Consider the following 15479-nt stretch of genomic DNA (forward strand, 5'->3'; position numbering starts at 1 on the left):
TGATGTAGTGGGGAAGGCACTTGGATTACCCTGGTTGGGGATTCTATTCAAGTGCTGTCAGGATGATTACAGATGTGCCTGGGGAGGGGACCCTCCTCCAGGACATGTTTCGTTAGATCTACAACCCTACGTGCTCACGTAGGGGCTAGATCAGTGGAGCAGACTCGGTGTGGGTTGGGCCAACTTTTTAAGGTTGTCTTGAACCAACATCAGTGGTCAGCTCCGGGTGCCGCTGAGATTGTTTCGGACTAATAGTCTCAGTGGGGGTACATTTGGCCTCGCTCGCTCCGCCTAAACCAATAGGAGCAGAGCTCCCCTATGGGGCGGAGCTCCACGATATAGAACGATAGTTATGGAGATAGACTCCAGTTCTATGAGTGGAGCGGAGCCCCATAGGGCTGCTGGCCCACTTCGACTTGTTCAAACCCGGCTGTTTTGTATGTTTGGGAGAATGATGGAGCGAAGTACGCCCCTTTATATAGCACCCCAGGCAGGCGCAGACATTGAAAAATTCAGTCATTGGCTACTTTAGGTAGCGGGTAAACCAATAGGAGCAGAGCTCCCCTATGGGGCTCCGCTCCACTCATAGAACTGGAGTCTATCTCCATAACTATCGTTCTGCTTTTGAACGACATGGGGGGAAGGGGCTCCTGACTGGGAGAAAGTGCTGTAGATTGTTTATTTTTACCTATGTACTAACAACCATTTTGTACCTGCTGTTATGATATTCTATTTTCCTATACTCATTTTAAACTATCATAACAAATGATTAATGATAAGTGTGATTTGAAGAAACACACAAGGTGCTTTTAAAGTGCAAAACTCACTCCACACACACCACACTCAATGTGTAAGAGAGTCTCAACATTTGGAGACTTAATTTCCCCTCCCCCAACCATGTGCAAAGGCAATTTGTTTGTACAAAATTATTTGTGCAAACTACTGACAGGAATAATTAATTTAAAAGGTAGATATGGGTTCTGTCCCAACCTCTGTGATTTGAAGAAACACACAAGGTGCTTTTAAAGTGCAAAACTCACTCCACACACACAATGTGTAAGAGAGTCTCAACATTTGGAGAGACTTCATTTCCCCTCCCCCAACCATGTGCAAAGGCAATTTGTTTGTACAAAATTATTTGTGCAAACTACTGACAGGAATAATTAATTTAAAAGGTAGATATGGGTTCTGTCCCAACCTCTGTGATTAGAAGAAACACACAAGGTGCTTTTAAAGTGCAAAACTCACTCCACACACACCACACACTCAATGTGGAAGAGAGTCTCAACATTTGGAGAGACTTAATTTCCCCTCCCCCAACCATGTGCAAAGGCAAATTGTTTGTACAAAATTATTTGTGCAAACTACTGACAGGAATAATTAATTTAAAAGGTAGATATGGGTTCTGTCCCAACCTATCAAGAATGTTTTTTTTTTTTTTTTAAGTCAAGCAAGACTGATATCATAAAAGGCTTAAAAGAAAGAAAAAGCTCCAACATTTACAGCACACTGTGCCTTCATCAGGGAGAATTGAAGATTGAACCAGGAAGAGGAAGTTTAAATAGAAAAAGGAAAGGGAGGAGTTCAAAAAAAGGGGGGGGGGAATCCACACCTGAAAACCAAGTAGCGACTAATTATAGCGTTTTGTTTTTTTACTACATTTGTTAGGGATTTGTATTAAAATAACTAGAAGTGATAAATCAAGTACTGTGTGTTCATTTAAATAATATGTGACTGAGGTCAGTTGAAGTCTCACAGAACCATAAAAGAGAGGTTCTGCTTTTGAGCGACATGGGGGGAAGGGGCTCCTGACTGGGAGAAAGTGCTGTAGATTGTTTATTTTTACCTATGTACTAACAACCATTTTGTACCTGCTGTTATGATATTCTATTTTCCTATACTCATTTTATACTATCATAACTAATGATTAATGATAAGTGTGATTTGAAGAAACACACAAGGTGCTTTTAAAGTGCAAAACTCACTCCACACACACCACACTCAATGTGTAAGAGAGTCTCAACATTTGTTGAGACTTAATTCCCCCTCCCCCAACCATGTGCAAAGGCAATTTGTTTGTACAAAATTATTTGTGCAAACTACTGACAGGAATAATTAATTTAAAAGGTAGATATGGGTTCTGTCCCAACATGTGATTTGAAGAAACACACAAGGTGCTTTTAAAGTGCAAAACTCACTCCACACACACCACACTCAATGTGTAAGAGAGTCTCAACATTTGGAGAGACTTAATTTCCCCTCCCCCAACCATGTGCAAAGGCAAATTGTTTGTACAAAATTATTTGTGCAAACTACTGACAGGAATAATTAATTTAAAAGGTAGATATGGGTTCTGTCCCAACCTATCAAGAATGTTTTTTTTTTTTTTTTAGTCAAGCAAGACTGATATCATAAAAGGCTTAAAAGAAAGAAAAAGCTCCAACATTTACAGCACACTGTGCCTTCATCAGGGAGAATTGAAGATTGAACCAGGAAGAGGAAGTTTAAATAGAAAAAGGAAAGGGATGAGTTCAAAAAAAAGGGGGGGGGGAATCCACACCTGAAAACCAAGTAGCGACTAATTATAGCGTTTTGTTTTTTTACTACATTTGTTAGGGATTTGTATTAAAATAACTAGAAGTGATAAATCAAGTACTGTGTGTTCATTTAAATAATATGTGACTGAGGTCAGTTGAAGTCTCACAGAACCATAAAAGAGAGGTTCTGCTTTTGAGCGACATGGGGGGAAGGGGCTCCTGACTGGGAGAAAGTGCTGTAGATTGTTTATTTTTACCTATGTACTAACAACCATTTTGTACCTGCTGTTATGATATTCTATTTTCCTATACTCATTTTATACTATCATAACTAATGATTAATGATAAGTGTGATTTGAAGAAACACACAAGGTGCTTTTAAAGTGCAAAACTCACTCCACACACACCACACACTCAATGTGTAAGAGAGTCTCAACATTTGGAGAGACTTAATTTCCCCTCCCCCAACCATGTGCAAAGGCAATTTGTTTGTACAAAATTATTTGTGCAAACTACTAACAGGAATAATTAATTTAAAAGGTAGATATGGGTTCTGTCCCAACCTCTGTGATTTGAAGAAACACACAAGGTGCTTTTAAAGTGCAAAACTCTCTTACACATTGAGTGTGTGGAGTGAGTCTCAACATTTGGAGAGACTTCATTTCCCCTCCCCCAACCATGTGCAAAGGCAATTTGTTTGTACAAAATTATTTGTGCAAACTACTGACAGGGATAATTAATTTAAAAGGTAGATATGGGTTCTGTCCCAACATGTGATTTGAAGAAACACACAAGGTGCTTTTAAAGTGCAAAACTCACTCCACACACACCACACACTCAATGTGTAAGAGAGTCTCAACATTTGGAGACTTAATTTCCCCTCCCCCAACCATGTGCAAAGGCAATTTGTCTGTGCAAAATTATTTGTGCAAACTACTGACAGGAATAATTAATTTAAAAGGTAGATATGGGTTCTGTCCCAACCTATCAAGAATGTTTTTTTTTTTTAAAAAGTCAAGCAAGATATCATATCATAAAAGGCTTAAAAGAAAGAAAAAGCTCCAACATTTACAGCACACTGTGCCTTCATCAGGGAGAATTGAAGATTGAACCAGGAAGAGGAAGTTTAAATAGAAAAAGGAAAGGGAGGAGTTCAAAAAAAGGGAGGGGGGGGGGGGAATCCACACCTGAAAACCAAGTAGCGACTAATTATAGCGTGATTTTGTCTAATAGAGTGGGGAAATGAAATGATATTTTTTTTTATTATTATTAGATTTAGATACACAATACATATAACACTACATTGAATCAACAAAACAAACCTCCACAATACCCACATACAAGACACAAACAAACATAAATTACACATTATATATATATATACCCATACACATACATACATACGCGTACACATATATACACTATATATGCATATTAATGCACTTACTGTAACGCCAAAGCAAATTCCTATATGTGTATGCATAATGGCAATAAACGTTATCTGAATCTGAATATATACATACATATACACAAAATAAAAAAATAAAAAATAAAAAAATAAAAAAATGGGGGTCAATATGCACCTTTCGCAAGCTCATCAGTCAGCACAACACACTAATCTATACACAGACTCGCAACGTCACGTGGCAGGTGGTCAAATAAGGGTTTCCATATTCTAATAAAGAGCTGTTCGTTGCCCTTTACTCTAGCACTCAGTCTTTCCATCGGTAAGATTTTGAAGATCTCACGATACCATTGAGTGATTGTTGGGGGCTTTTCCATAATCCAGTTGAATAGAATACATCTCCTAGCCAGAACTAGCAATTTCTGGAGAAGCAGAACATTAGACTGATTCAATGGCATATTTCGTTCAGGGAGACTCAGTAGGAAGAGGCCTGGTTTCATTTCAATGCTGCATTTAAAGATGTTATTCAATTCTTTGGCGACCAGTGACCAGAATTTTGAAATGGTAGAACATCGCCAGAAGCAGTGGATATAAGTGCCATTTTTCTCCTTACACTTGGAGCAAAGTGGTGATCTGGACGGGTCAAATTTATTAAGGATATATGGAGTTCTATGTTGTCTATGCAAAATGTTGTACTGAGTCTCCTTAAATTTATTACAGCAAAAAGTGCTACTGCAAGAAGTAATACATGTAGTCCAGTCTGCCCCTTCATACTTAGATTCCAAGTCCCTCTCCCAAGTAGCTATTACATGGTCTATATTATGTTTGTTACAAGTGTCTAAAAAGTTATAGAAATAAGAAATAAACCCTCTAGGTTGTGAGAACCGGGTAAGACATTCATCTAAAGAGCTCCTTACTGGCCCCCCTGGAGACAGTTTAATATTGGTATCTATGAAATGGCGTACTTGTAAATAAGCAAATAAATGTTTATTAGGTATAGCAAACTGAGACTGAACCTGGGTAAATGACATGAGAACCTCGTCCGTGAATAAATCACCTATGACCCTAACTCCCTTCCTATACCATTCATTGAAAACACTACTATTAATACCTGGAGGGAAGGTCTTATTACCAATTATTGGAGTCAGGGAAGAGAAACATCCCTTCGTACCAGTATGGCTTGTAATTTCTCCCCACGCTCTTACTGTGCTATAGATAATGGAATTCTTAATGCTTGATGGTATTTGTTTTCTGTCACCAGTTAGCAAACTTAACAGAGTTACAGGTGAACAACACCATTCATCAATGTGTTTACCCACTCCATTAAGGTAATCTTTTAACCATTCCAACATGATCCCAGCATGACAGGCCAAATTGTAATTGAAAATATTGGGGAGTGCTAAGCCCCCTCTTTCTACAGGTAGCTGGAGTGTTTTCATCTTTAGTCTGGGTTTCTTCCCCTGCCAAATGAACTTGGAGAGGTCCCTTTCAAAGTTCTTGACTGTCTTTTTTGTTATCCATAGTGGTAGCATTTGCATAGGGTACAGCAAGCATGGGAGGATATTCATTTTAATTAGATTAACTCTACCAATCCATGATATAGGGAGATGTAGCCATCTCTGCATGTCCAATTTTACTTTTTTCAGTACTGTACTTAGATTGTTTTTAAATAGATCCTGTGGATTTGGAGACACTGTAATGCCTAGATAAGTAAATCCTTGAGTGGACCACTGAAAAGGAACATTTGGAATACTAGGTTGATCAGTAGCTCCCCCTAGTGGCATTGCTACAGATTTATTTAAATTGACCTTGTACCCTGACTCAGGACTGAAAGAATCAATTACTGACAGGATGGCAGGAACTGATATTTCCGGACTAGAGACATAAAGCAGGATGTCATCAGCAAATAGATTAATCTTGAGTACATGCTTTCCCAGCTGAGTACCAGATATGTCACAATGATTTCTTATTGCCTCTGCAAGAGGTTCTATAGCAATAGCAAACAGAAGGGGTGAAAGTGGGTCTCCCTGGCGGGTAGACCTACCTAACTTAAAGGATGATGAACGCATGTCATTTACTACCACACTAGCACTTGGTGAGTGATAGAGAAGCCTCACCCATTTTATAAAGATCTCACCTGTTCCAAACTTCTCCAGGGTTCTAAACGAGTAAGGCCACTCTATCCTGTCAAATGCCTTTTCAGCATCAAGTGAAATAACCATACCACTGTTTTGTGTCTCTCTTGTATGTTGAATAACATTTAACAGTTTACGCATGTTGGTGTAGCCATGCCTGTTTTTTATAAATCCACATTGATCTGTATTAATTATCTTAGGTAGTAGTCCCTCAAGTCTCCTCGCAAGAAGCTTGGAGAGTAATTTACAATCTACATTAATTAAACTAATTGGTCTATAGGACTCACAACGGTCAGGTGGTTTATTTCTCTTTAGAATTAAAGATATATTTGCATCATAAAGAGTAGGGGGAAGGAACCATTTTTCAAATGATTCATTATACATATTTACAAGTGGATCTGCTACCAGTTCGGAGAATGTTTTATAGAATTCCGGGCCGAAGCCGTCAGGTCCTGGTGCTTTACCACTCTGAAGGGTTTGTATTGTTTCACGTATTTCTATTTTGGTAATAGGTCTGCACAACATGTCTTTATATTCCTCTGTCAGGGATGGAAGACTAATCTGTTCGATAAAGCTACCATGATCTTCTGGGGAGTTTAACTCGGAACTATATAGCTTTTGATAGAATTCCTTCATAATTGTAGTCAGTTTCTTTGTTTCGTGTTGTTTCTCTCCAAAACTGTCAATCAGGGAGGAGATGGTATTAGATTCACGTCTCCCAGCAGCCAAACGTGCCAATAGTCGACCTGGTTTATCTCCCATCTCATAAAGCCTATGTCTAGCATAAAGTAGAGCTGATTCTGCCTTCCGTGTTAGTAATTCGTCTAAGGCTGATTTAGCAGCCGCTCCTTTGTTAGACAGGTTTCTAGAGGGGTGGTTCTTATATTCTGTCTCTAGTTCACCTAGTTCCTTCTCCAACCTTAACTGTTCCTTAAGAGAGTCTCTTTTCTTAGCTGCACAATATGAGATAACTACCCCTCTAAGGTAGGCTTTTGCAGCCTCCCATAAGGTTGATGGATTCACCTCTTCTGTATTGTTGATTGACATGTATAAATTAAACTGCTCCTTCATAAACGTTACACAATCAGGGTTACTGAGAAGAGTAGGGTTAAGGCGCCACTGATATGAATATGAATCACGGTGAGGTGGGGCCAGGGATATGTGTACGGGGGAGTGGTCAGAGAGGGTCTGAATCCCAATAGCACTATCTTTTATTCTATCTAAGGCCTGTCTAGAAACAAAAAAATAATCAATGCGAGACAGACTCTGGTGGGGATTTGAAAAAAAGTAAAATCTCTCTGTTCTGGATGTAACACTCTCCATGCATCAAATAGATTAAGATCTGTACAGATCTCTATGGTTGTCAGAGCTTTCTTAGAGGGGGATTCCTTTAGTGGTGGATTATGATCCGCCTCTGGATCCAACACACAATTAAAGACCACCTAAAATGGTGAGTGGAGTTAGTATTGGGGATACATCAGCAAGCAATTTAGAATAGAAATCACTGTAGAACACATTTGGGGCATAGACACATCCCACCATGATACATTCTTCATAAAGCGTACCAGTGATTAGAACATACCGCCCTTCTATATCCTTAATGCATTTTTCAAGAGTAAATGGAGTGTTTTTATTTATAAGAATCGCAACCCCTCTCCTACTTGAACTAAATGAAGAGAAGTAAACTTGACCTATCCAATCCCTTTGAAGTTTCTCATGTTCTGAGTCTGTCAGGTGGGTCTCCTGCAGCAGCGCTATATGTACTCTCTCCTTCTTGAGCCATGATATGATTTTCTTACGTTTGATCACCTGATTTACACCTTTTACATTGATGGAAATTATTTTAACAGCACTCATAACGGTGTATAAAGAATACGATTGTCATTTTTAATACAAGGAAGCAAAATTGACCCATGAAATGATAATTTGAGAAAAAAAAAATATATAATGATGTTAAGGGGTCCCAGATCCATAAACCACTTTTTTTTTTACTACATTTGTTAGGGATTTGTATTACAATAACTAGAAGTGATAAATCAGGTACTGTGTGTTCATTTAAATAATATGTGAGTGAGGTCAGTTGAAGTCTCACAGAACCATAAAAGAGAGGTTCTGCTTTTGAGCGACATGGGGGGAAGGGGCTCCTGACTGGGAGAAAGTGCTGTAGATTGTTTATTTTTACCTATGTACTAACAACCATTTTGTACCTGCTGTTATGATATTCTATTTTCCTATACTCATTTTAAACTATCATAACTAATGATTAATGATAAGTGTGATTTGAAGAAACACACAAGGTGCTTTTAAAGTGCAAAACTCACTCCACACACACCACACTCAATGTGTAAGAGAGTCTCAACATTTGGAGAGACTTAATTTCCCCTCCCCCAACCATGTGCAAAGGCAATTTGTTTGTACAAAATTATTTGTGCAAACTACTGACAGGAATAATTAATTTAAAAGGTAGATATGGGTTCTGTCCCAACCTCTGTGATTTGAAGAAACACACAAGGTGCTTTTAAAGTGCAAAACTCACTCCACACACACCACACACTCAATGTGTAAGAGAGTCTCAACATTTGGAGAGACTTCATTTCCCCTCCCCCAACCATGTGCAAAGGCAATTTGTTTGTACAAAATTATTTGTGCAAACTACTGACAGGAATAATTAATGTAAAAGGTAGATATGGGTTCTGTCCCAACCTCTGTGATTTGAAGAAACACACAAGATGCTTTTAAAGTGCAAAACTCACTCCCCACATGTAAGGCGATAAACTTCTCCAGAATCGATTTAATTGAGTCGTCACTTACAAGCGAGTTCGTTTAATCAGCAGTGGAGGTGATTGGGACACCGTGGGGGAGGATGGGGGGATGGAGGGGGAAAGGTAGGAGGATGGAGGGGGAGGGAAATAGGACAAAAACAATGAAGATTCCAACATAGCTAGGAAGACTGGCTGTCCCCGGATGAAATGATGCAAATGTTGTTGTTGTTTTTTTTGTTTGTTGCCCATTGTTTATTGTGAAGGAAAGACTTAAGTAGACTTAATCATGCTGTGCTGAAGTAAAAATATTAAAACATACATTTTGAACAGCTGAGCCGGCAAAGTTCTGACACACGGAAATAAATAAAGAACTTCAAAAAGCAAACGGGCAGTTGAAGAGAAGTGGCATCTCGCACTATGTACATAGAAACTCTGACAACACTTCGCATACACATACAGATGCACACAGACACATACAGATGCGCGCGCACACACACACACACACACACGCACACGCACACGCACACACACACACACACACACACACACACACATTCAGCCTTTTACGGTACTCAAGATTCTTCCGACATGATTTTCAGATGGTTTAAATGAGAAACCAGGTTATAGCACATTTTGGTTAATGATATAGGTGTATAAAGCACAAGTTAGTAAGTAAGTCCGTAGTAGAGTGTTATCGAGAGCCAGTGCGAAGGCACATCATGTTTTGTTTTATATATTAGCATATTAGCATTAGCGAACACTAATGCTAAACATCAGTCTGAGCGGGTTAAAGGTTATAGTGCATACATCAGCTCAGATAAGGTGGGAGATAGAGCTGGTGGAAGGAGATATAGGAGGGTTGTTGTTAATGCTGCAGAAGCTGCATCCAGCTATATCAGTCTAGCACTACCTCTGAGGTAAATGGTTCTGGATGAGGCGAGAGATAGCTTAGCATAGCGTGACTTTCAGAGCTTAAGTATGAAGTATGGTAAACTGAGGGAGGAAGAGAGGGGAGCGATGGGGAGCTAACGTTGAACTTATATTCAGCAGTATAGGTAATCTATTCCAAGTGGAGCACCACCTGCAGAAGTGGCCATGATGACACCCCCTAGAGGGAGGGTGAGAGTTGAGAGGTCAAAGTTCAGCGGGTGCTGCTGAGTTTGAACAGCGTCAGCCTCTCAGCCGTTGGGACTGTTCTCCTCCAATGAAACTTGAGGAGATACCAGAGAGAGGCTGGGGCTTTGTAAACGGCGAACCAACCGCCTGCCACCACCGAGAAGGGAAGTACAAGGAGGGAAAGATAGCGGCCGCCACTAAAAGGAGGAACTCTCTCGTTGTCGGCGGCGAATCACATCAGTCTTTCTCTTCGGTAGGGTCAAACAGGGTTTCCCAGGGGACTCCACAGGGTTGGAATGTAGGTGGCGACGACGACGACAAAGTAAGTTATTCACTGCAACTTTGAGTACTGATGACTTTTTCAAGTGTTGTCTTGCTTCTATGTGTTGTTATGTGGGTTCAAACTTCTGATTCATGTTGAGGAGGGACGGCGGGGTCAGAGGATCTGATTGGCGAAAAAGGCCTTGGTCTGTCCGCAGGTGGGGTTGACGCACAAGGGGCAGCGCAGGGTGAGCTGGCGGGAGCACGGCTCATTGGACTTCAGGTGAGATTGGACCAGGTCGGCCAGAGCCTGGGGAGGAAAGAGACAGAGGTTTACACTCACACACAGGTCTACAGAACACAGAGACAGATGTTTACACTCACACACAGGTCTACAGAACACAGACAGAGGTTTACACTCACACACAGGTCTACAGAACACAGAGACAGATGTTTACACTCACACACAGGTCTTCTACAGAACACAGAGACAGATGTTTACACTCACACACAGGTCTACAGAACACAGACAGATGTTTACACTCACACACAGGTCTACAGAACACACAGACAGATGTTTACACTCACACACAGGTCTTCTACAGAACACAGAGACAGAGGTTTACACTCACACACAGGTCTACAGAACACAGACAGATGTTTACACTCACACACAGGTCTACAGAACACAGAGACAGATGTTTACACTCACACGCAGGTCTACAGAACACACAGACAGATGTTTACACTCACACACAGGTCTACAGAACACAGAGACAGATGTTTACACTCACACACAGGTCTACAGAACACAGAGACAGAGGTTTACACTCACACACAGGTCTACAGAACACACAGACAGATGTTTACACTCACACACAGGTCTACAGAACACAGAGACAGAGGTTTACACTCACACACAGGTCTACAGAACACACAGACAGATGTTTACACTCACACACAGGTCTACAGAACACAGAGACAGATGTTTACACTCACACACAGGTCTACAGAACACAGAGACAGAGGTTTACACTCACACACAGGTCTACAGAACACACAGACAGATGTTTACACTCACACACAGGTCTACAGAACACAGAGACAGGGGTTTACACTCTCACACAGGTCTACAGTCAACACGCCGTCCCCCTTGGGGTCAATCAGTGTCATTTTGGAATTCCTGTTGTGTACTACAGCACCCCCTTCGGGCCAATCAGTGTCATGTAATTGTAAATGCCGGACCTCTAAGTTGTCAACATTGTCCCAGTGGTCATATCTGGTGTGACCTACGGACATACACAAACCTATCCGCTGTGCCCTCCCTGTTTTCATCGTGACCACTACACACACACACACACACACACACACACACACACACACACACACACACACACACACACACACACACACACGGCCCAGCTAAGAGCTCTTTGTCAATACTGATACCATATCCTTCACTACACGACTGATGGGGTCTGGTGGCTAAGTCTCTGAGGCTGTGTGTGTGTGTGTGTGTGTGTGTGTGTGTGTGTGTGTCTTATGGTCGAGGAGGTACTGCAGCATTGAAAGATTGGGATTGATTTGTCTGCTCCTTAATAAACTCTGCAAGGCTGCCAGTGACTCTTCACACAACCTGCACAACGTCCAGAGGTGGTGTGTGTGTGCATACGTATGTGTATGTGAATGTGTGTGTGTGTGTGTGTGTGTGTGTGTGTGTGTGTGTCTGTGCACGTTTGAGAGAGTCATGTGTGTGTGTGTGTGTGTGTGTGAGTGTGTGTGAGTGTGTGTGTGTGTGTGTCTGTGCACGTTTGAGAGAGTCGTGTGTGTGTGTGTGTGTGAGTGTGTGTCTGTGCACGTTTGAGAGAGTTGTGTATGTGTGTGTGAGAGATTGTATGTGTGTGTGTGTGTGTGTGTGTGTGTGTGTGAGTGTGTGAGTGTGTGTCTGTGCACGTTTGAGAGAGTCGTGTGTGTGTGTGTGTGTGTGTGTGTGTGCGTGTGCGTGTGTGCGTGTGATACGGGAGGGAGGCCAATCCCCTGTATTGACCACCTGCTCCCAGCGGCTTTCTTCCCAGCTCCGGTCAGAGAAGGTACTACCCATGGTGCCTCTACAAATTACCCCAGCAGAGAGCCGGGGGGGTCAAGGGGCCAGCCCAGGCAGGGGGCGCTGCTTCTTTGATGGCAGCGCTGGTTAAGACCCTCTCCACAGTGCTGAGCTCTGGGGTAGCGCGCTGTGGAGACGTCACGCTGCCTTCACTAATACTGGGGCTGGTTTTTTCCCTTTCAGGACATCCTCTTGTACAAAAACACACTCACACACACACTCTCTCTCTAACACACACACACACACACACACACACACACACACGTAATAACTGGGCGTAATAACTTAAAGTAATAGCTTGCCTTGATCAATGTTTACTTTCTTGGACCAGGCTAAGTTTTTTTTTCCTAATAGTAGTTTGTATTTCCTTCCCCAATGTGGTCAGGTAGGTGTGTCCTATGTGGTCAGGTAGGTGTGTCCTATGTGGTCAGGTAGGTGTGTCCTATGTGGTCAGGTAGGTGTGTCCTATGTGGTCAGGTAGGTGTGTCCAGTAAGAGATCATATTCAGTACTGTGATGCTTTATGAGGCTCCTCCCACACCAATCCATCAGAAAATGCATTAATAAACCCTTGCATGAAATCACTACCGATTTGATCTGTGAAATTCGGGCAAAGAAAACCTAGCAACTGACCAATGCAACCTAGTAACCATTAGTATAGAAACTAGTAGAGAAACCATTGGCTCAATTAAGGGGTGACTCCCTTGGCTCAATTGGTAATTAACAGATAGCATGGAGTGTGACTGAGGCCTTACCCTGAAGAACAAGGGATTTCCATTCAATGACTCAGCCCTTCTGATGTTCTCCACACCACACTGTGAAAGAGAGAAAGAGAGGGAAAGAGCTCAGTTGTAAACACAGGACTCAGTTATCATCATGTTTATATGCACGTGCGCACACCCGCACACACACACCCTAACCCTAACCCTAACCCTAACCCTAACCCTAACCCTAACCCTAACCCTATGTGAAATGTAAAACCAAGACTAATCTTACATTTTCGTTTTATTGTATACCGGTATGTATATCATTGAGGCTTTAGACTGCACAGAATCTATATTAAAGCAGAATTCTACTCAAAATGTATCTTTTAATATTCCACCAGTGAGGTGTGGTGTGGCGTGGGTGTGTAGAGAGACACGCCTCCCTATCTCTCCCCAACACCCGCCTATCAGCTCTAAAACAAAACTGTTCAAATACGGCACTGCAGTGTCATGTAACTGTCATGTAACGGAGACACCACATCATGTCTCGTCTGAGGACAGTGGGTTTAACTAACCCCGGGGACACCACACCATGTCTCGTCTGAGGACAGTGGGTTTAACTAACCCCGGGGACACCACACCATGTCTCGTCTGAGGACGGTGGGTTTAACTAACCCCGGGGACACCTCACCATGTCTCGTCTGAGGACGGTGGCTTTAACTAACCCCGGGGACACCACACCATGTCTCGTCTGAGGACGGTGGCTTTAACTAACCCCGGGGACACCTCACCATGTCTCGTCTGAGGACGGTGGGTTTCTATGAGTGCTCAGTGAGGTGAACACAGCCCTTCCACAACTGACCGAGACGAGTGGAGCGGAAAGAACGTTTAAATGTGATGATGGAACTAGACTAGGCGCGGCAGGAATCGGAGGACGGACTCATTGTAACACGTGGAACGGAATGAGGAACGGCATCAAACACACACTTCCATTCCATGCATTACAATGAACACATCCTCCGATTTCTACCTCCACAAGCCTCCCCTGAAGTAGACGCAACTCTCACAGCAGCAGTAGCATAAACATTGTCTATCATTCCAACTGAAAGCAGGGAGGTGTGAGGCCATGCTGGGCCATGGTCAGAATGCAGAGCTCCATGTGATGAGGACGGGTCCCTCACCCGTCTCTGGGCACATCTCATCCAGCAGCTTCACCATGCCTTCCCCCTGCATGGTGGTCCAGTGCTTGATGGGGGAACCTCCGCCGATCCTGCTGTACTGCTCCTGGATCTTGGGGGTACGGCGTCGGGCAATGAGCGGCCCCAGTGTACTGACAGAGGAAAGGGGTACAGGGAGAATCATTAGTCATACGTTCAAAGTTCAAGTTTATTATTTAAAAAAAATCTAACATCATTGCATTACAGTATGAAATTAAAAGCTTTTTTTTTTCTTTATGATGAGGATGACTCTGAAATAAAGATATATGTACAAAAAACACAACGATAATCTAGAAAGAGGGTTATTCTTTCATTATGTCCATGCAGGGTTTAATATGGAGACAGAAATGTGAGGATAGTACTTGAATACTTTAGCACTCAAACCCCCTCAATCTATGCAAAAGCTAACTGTTATGGTGAAACAGAGCCAACCAGAGGGGACAGGAAATGTCCTCATCTTCCTCTTTTCGAGTGGTCTGTGCTCTGGTCCTAGCCAAGGTGGGAGAAATCACTTACCTCTGAACAGGAAGCTTCATCAAGTCGGTGTCACTGAAAAGTCGCAGCAAGAAGTCATGAACGTCTTCTAGCTTTTCTGGTCCGCCCATGTTCAGCATCAGAATTCCTGTTTTGGGTTTTCTGTATAGACATCACACAATGCTGTTAGCGATAGCATGCAGAGTATATAGGCTTAATGACTGTAAAACCTCCAACAAACACCTGTCTGCTATACCGGTAATACCCAGACCACTAATGATATTGAAGCAAATAACCACCGGTCCCTATTAAAACGGCCGCTCAAAATACATTGTAAGGCCCCGCGGTGGTGTAGCGGTCTAAGCACTGGCCACTAGTGCATGCTGCCCACCGGGGCCGGGGTTCGTATCCCGGCTCGCCAGATCCAGATATGGCCGAGGCACACGGGAAGCGGCATATTGGCCGGCCGCTTCCGAGGGCGGTATAGGAGTATTTCTGGACTAGGATCCGTCGCGCAACACCGCCCCCGTCTGGTGCTGGAGTAACGGTACTGGGCTCGAGGAGCCAGTCAGCCTAGTCTGCCTGGCGGCCTCCTCTGGGACTGCCGGCCACGGGGTCGTGCGGCGGATCCTTCGCAATAGGCAGGGGATAATTGGATGCTAAGTTGGGTTAAATTGGCTACCAAATTGGGTGAAAAGGGGATAAAATCTGAAAAACAAATTTAAAAAAATAAATAAAATACATTGTATATTGGTATGTGTGTTC

The sequence above is a fragment of the Nansenia antarctica genome (assembly GCF_963989245.1).
Source record: "Nansenia antarctica genome assembly, chromosome: 4".
NCBI lineage: Eukaryota > Metazoa > Chordata > Actinopteri > Argentiniformes > Microstomatidae > Nansenia > Nansenia antarctica.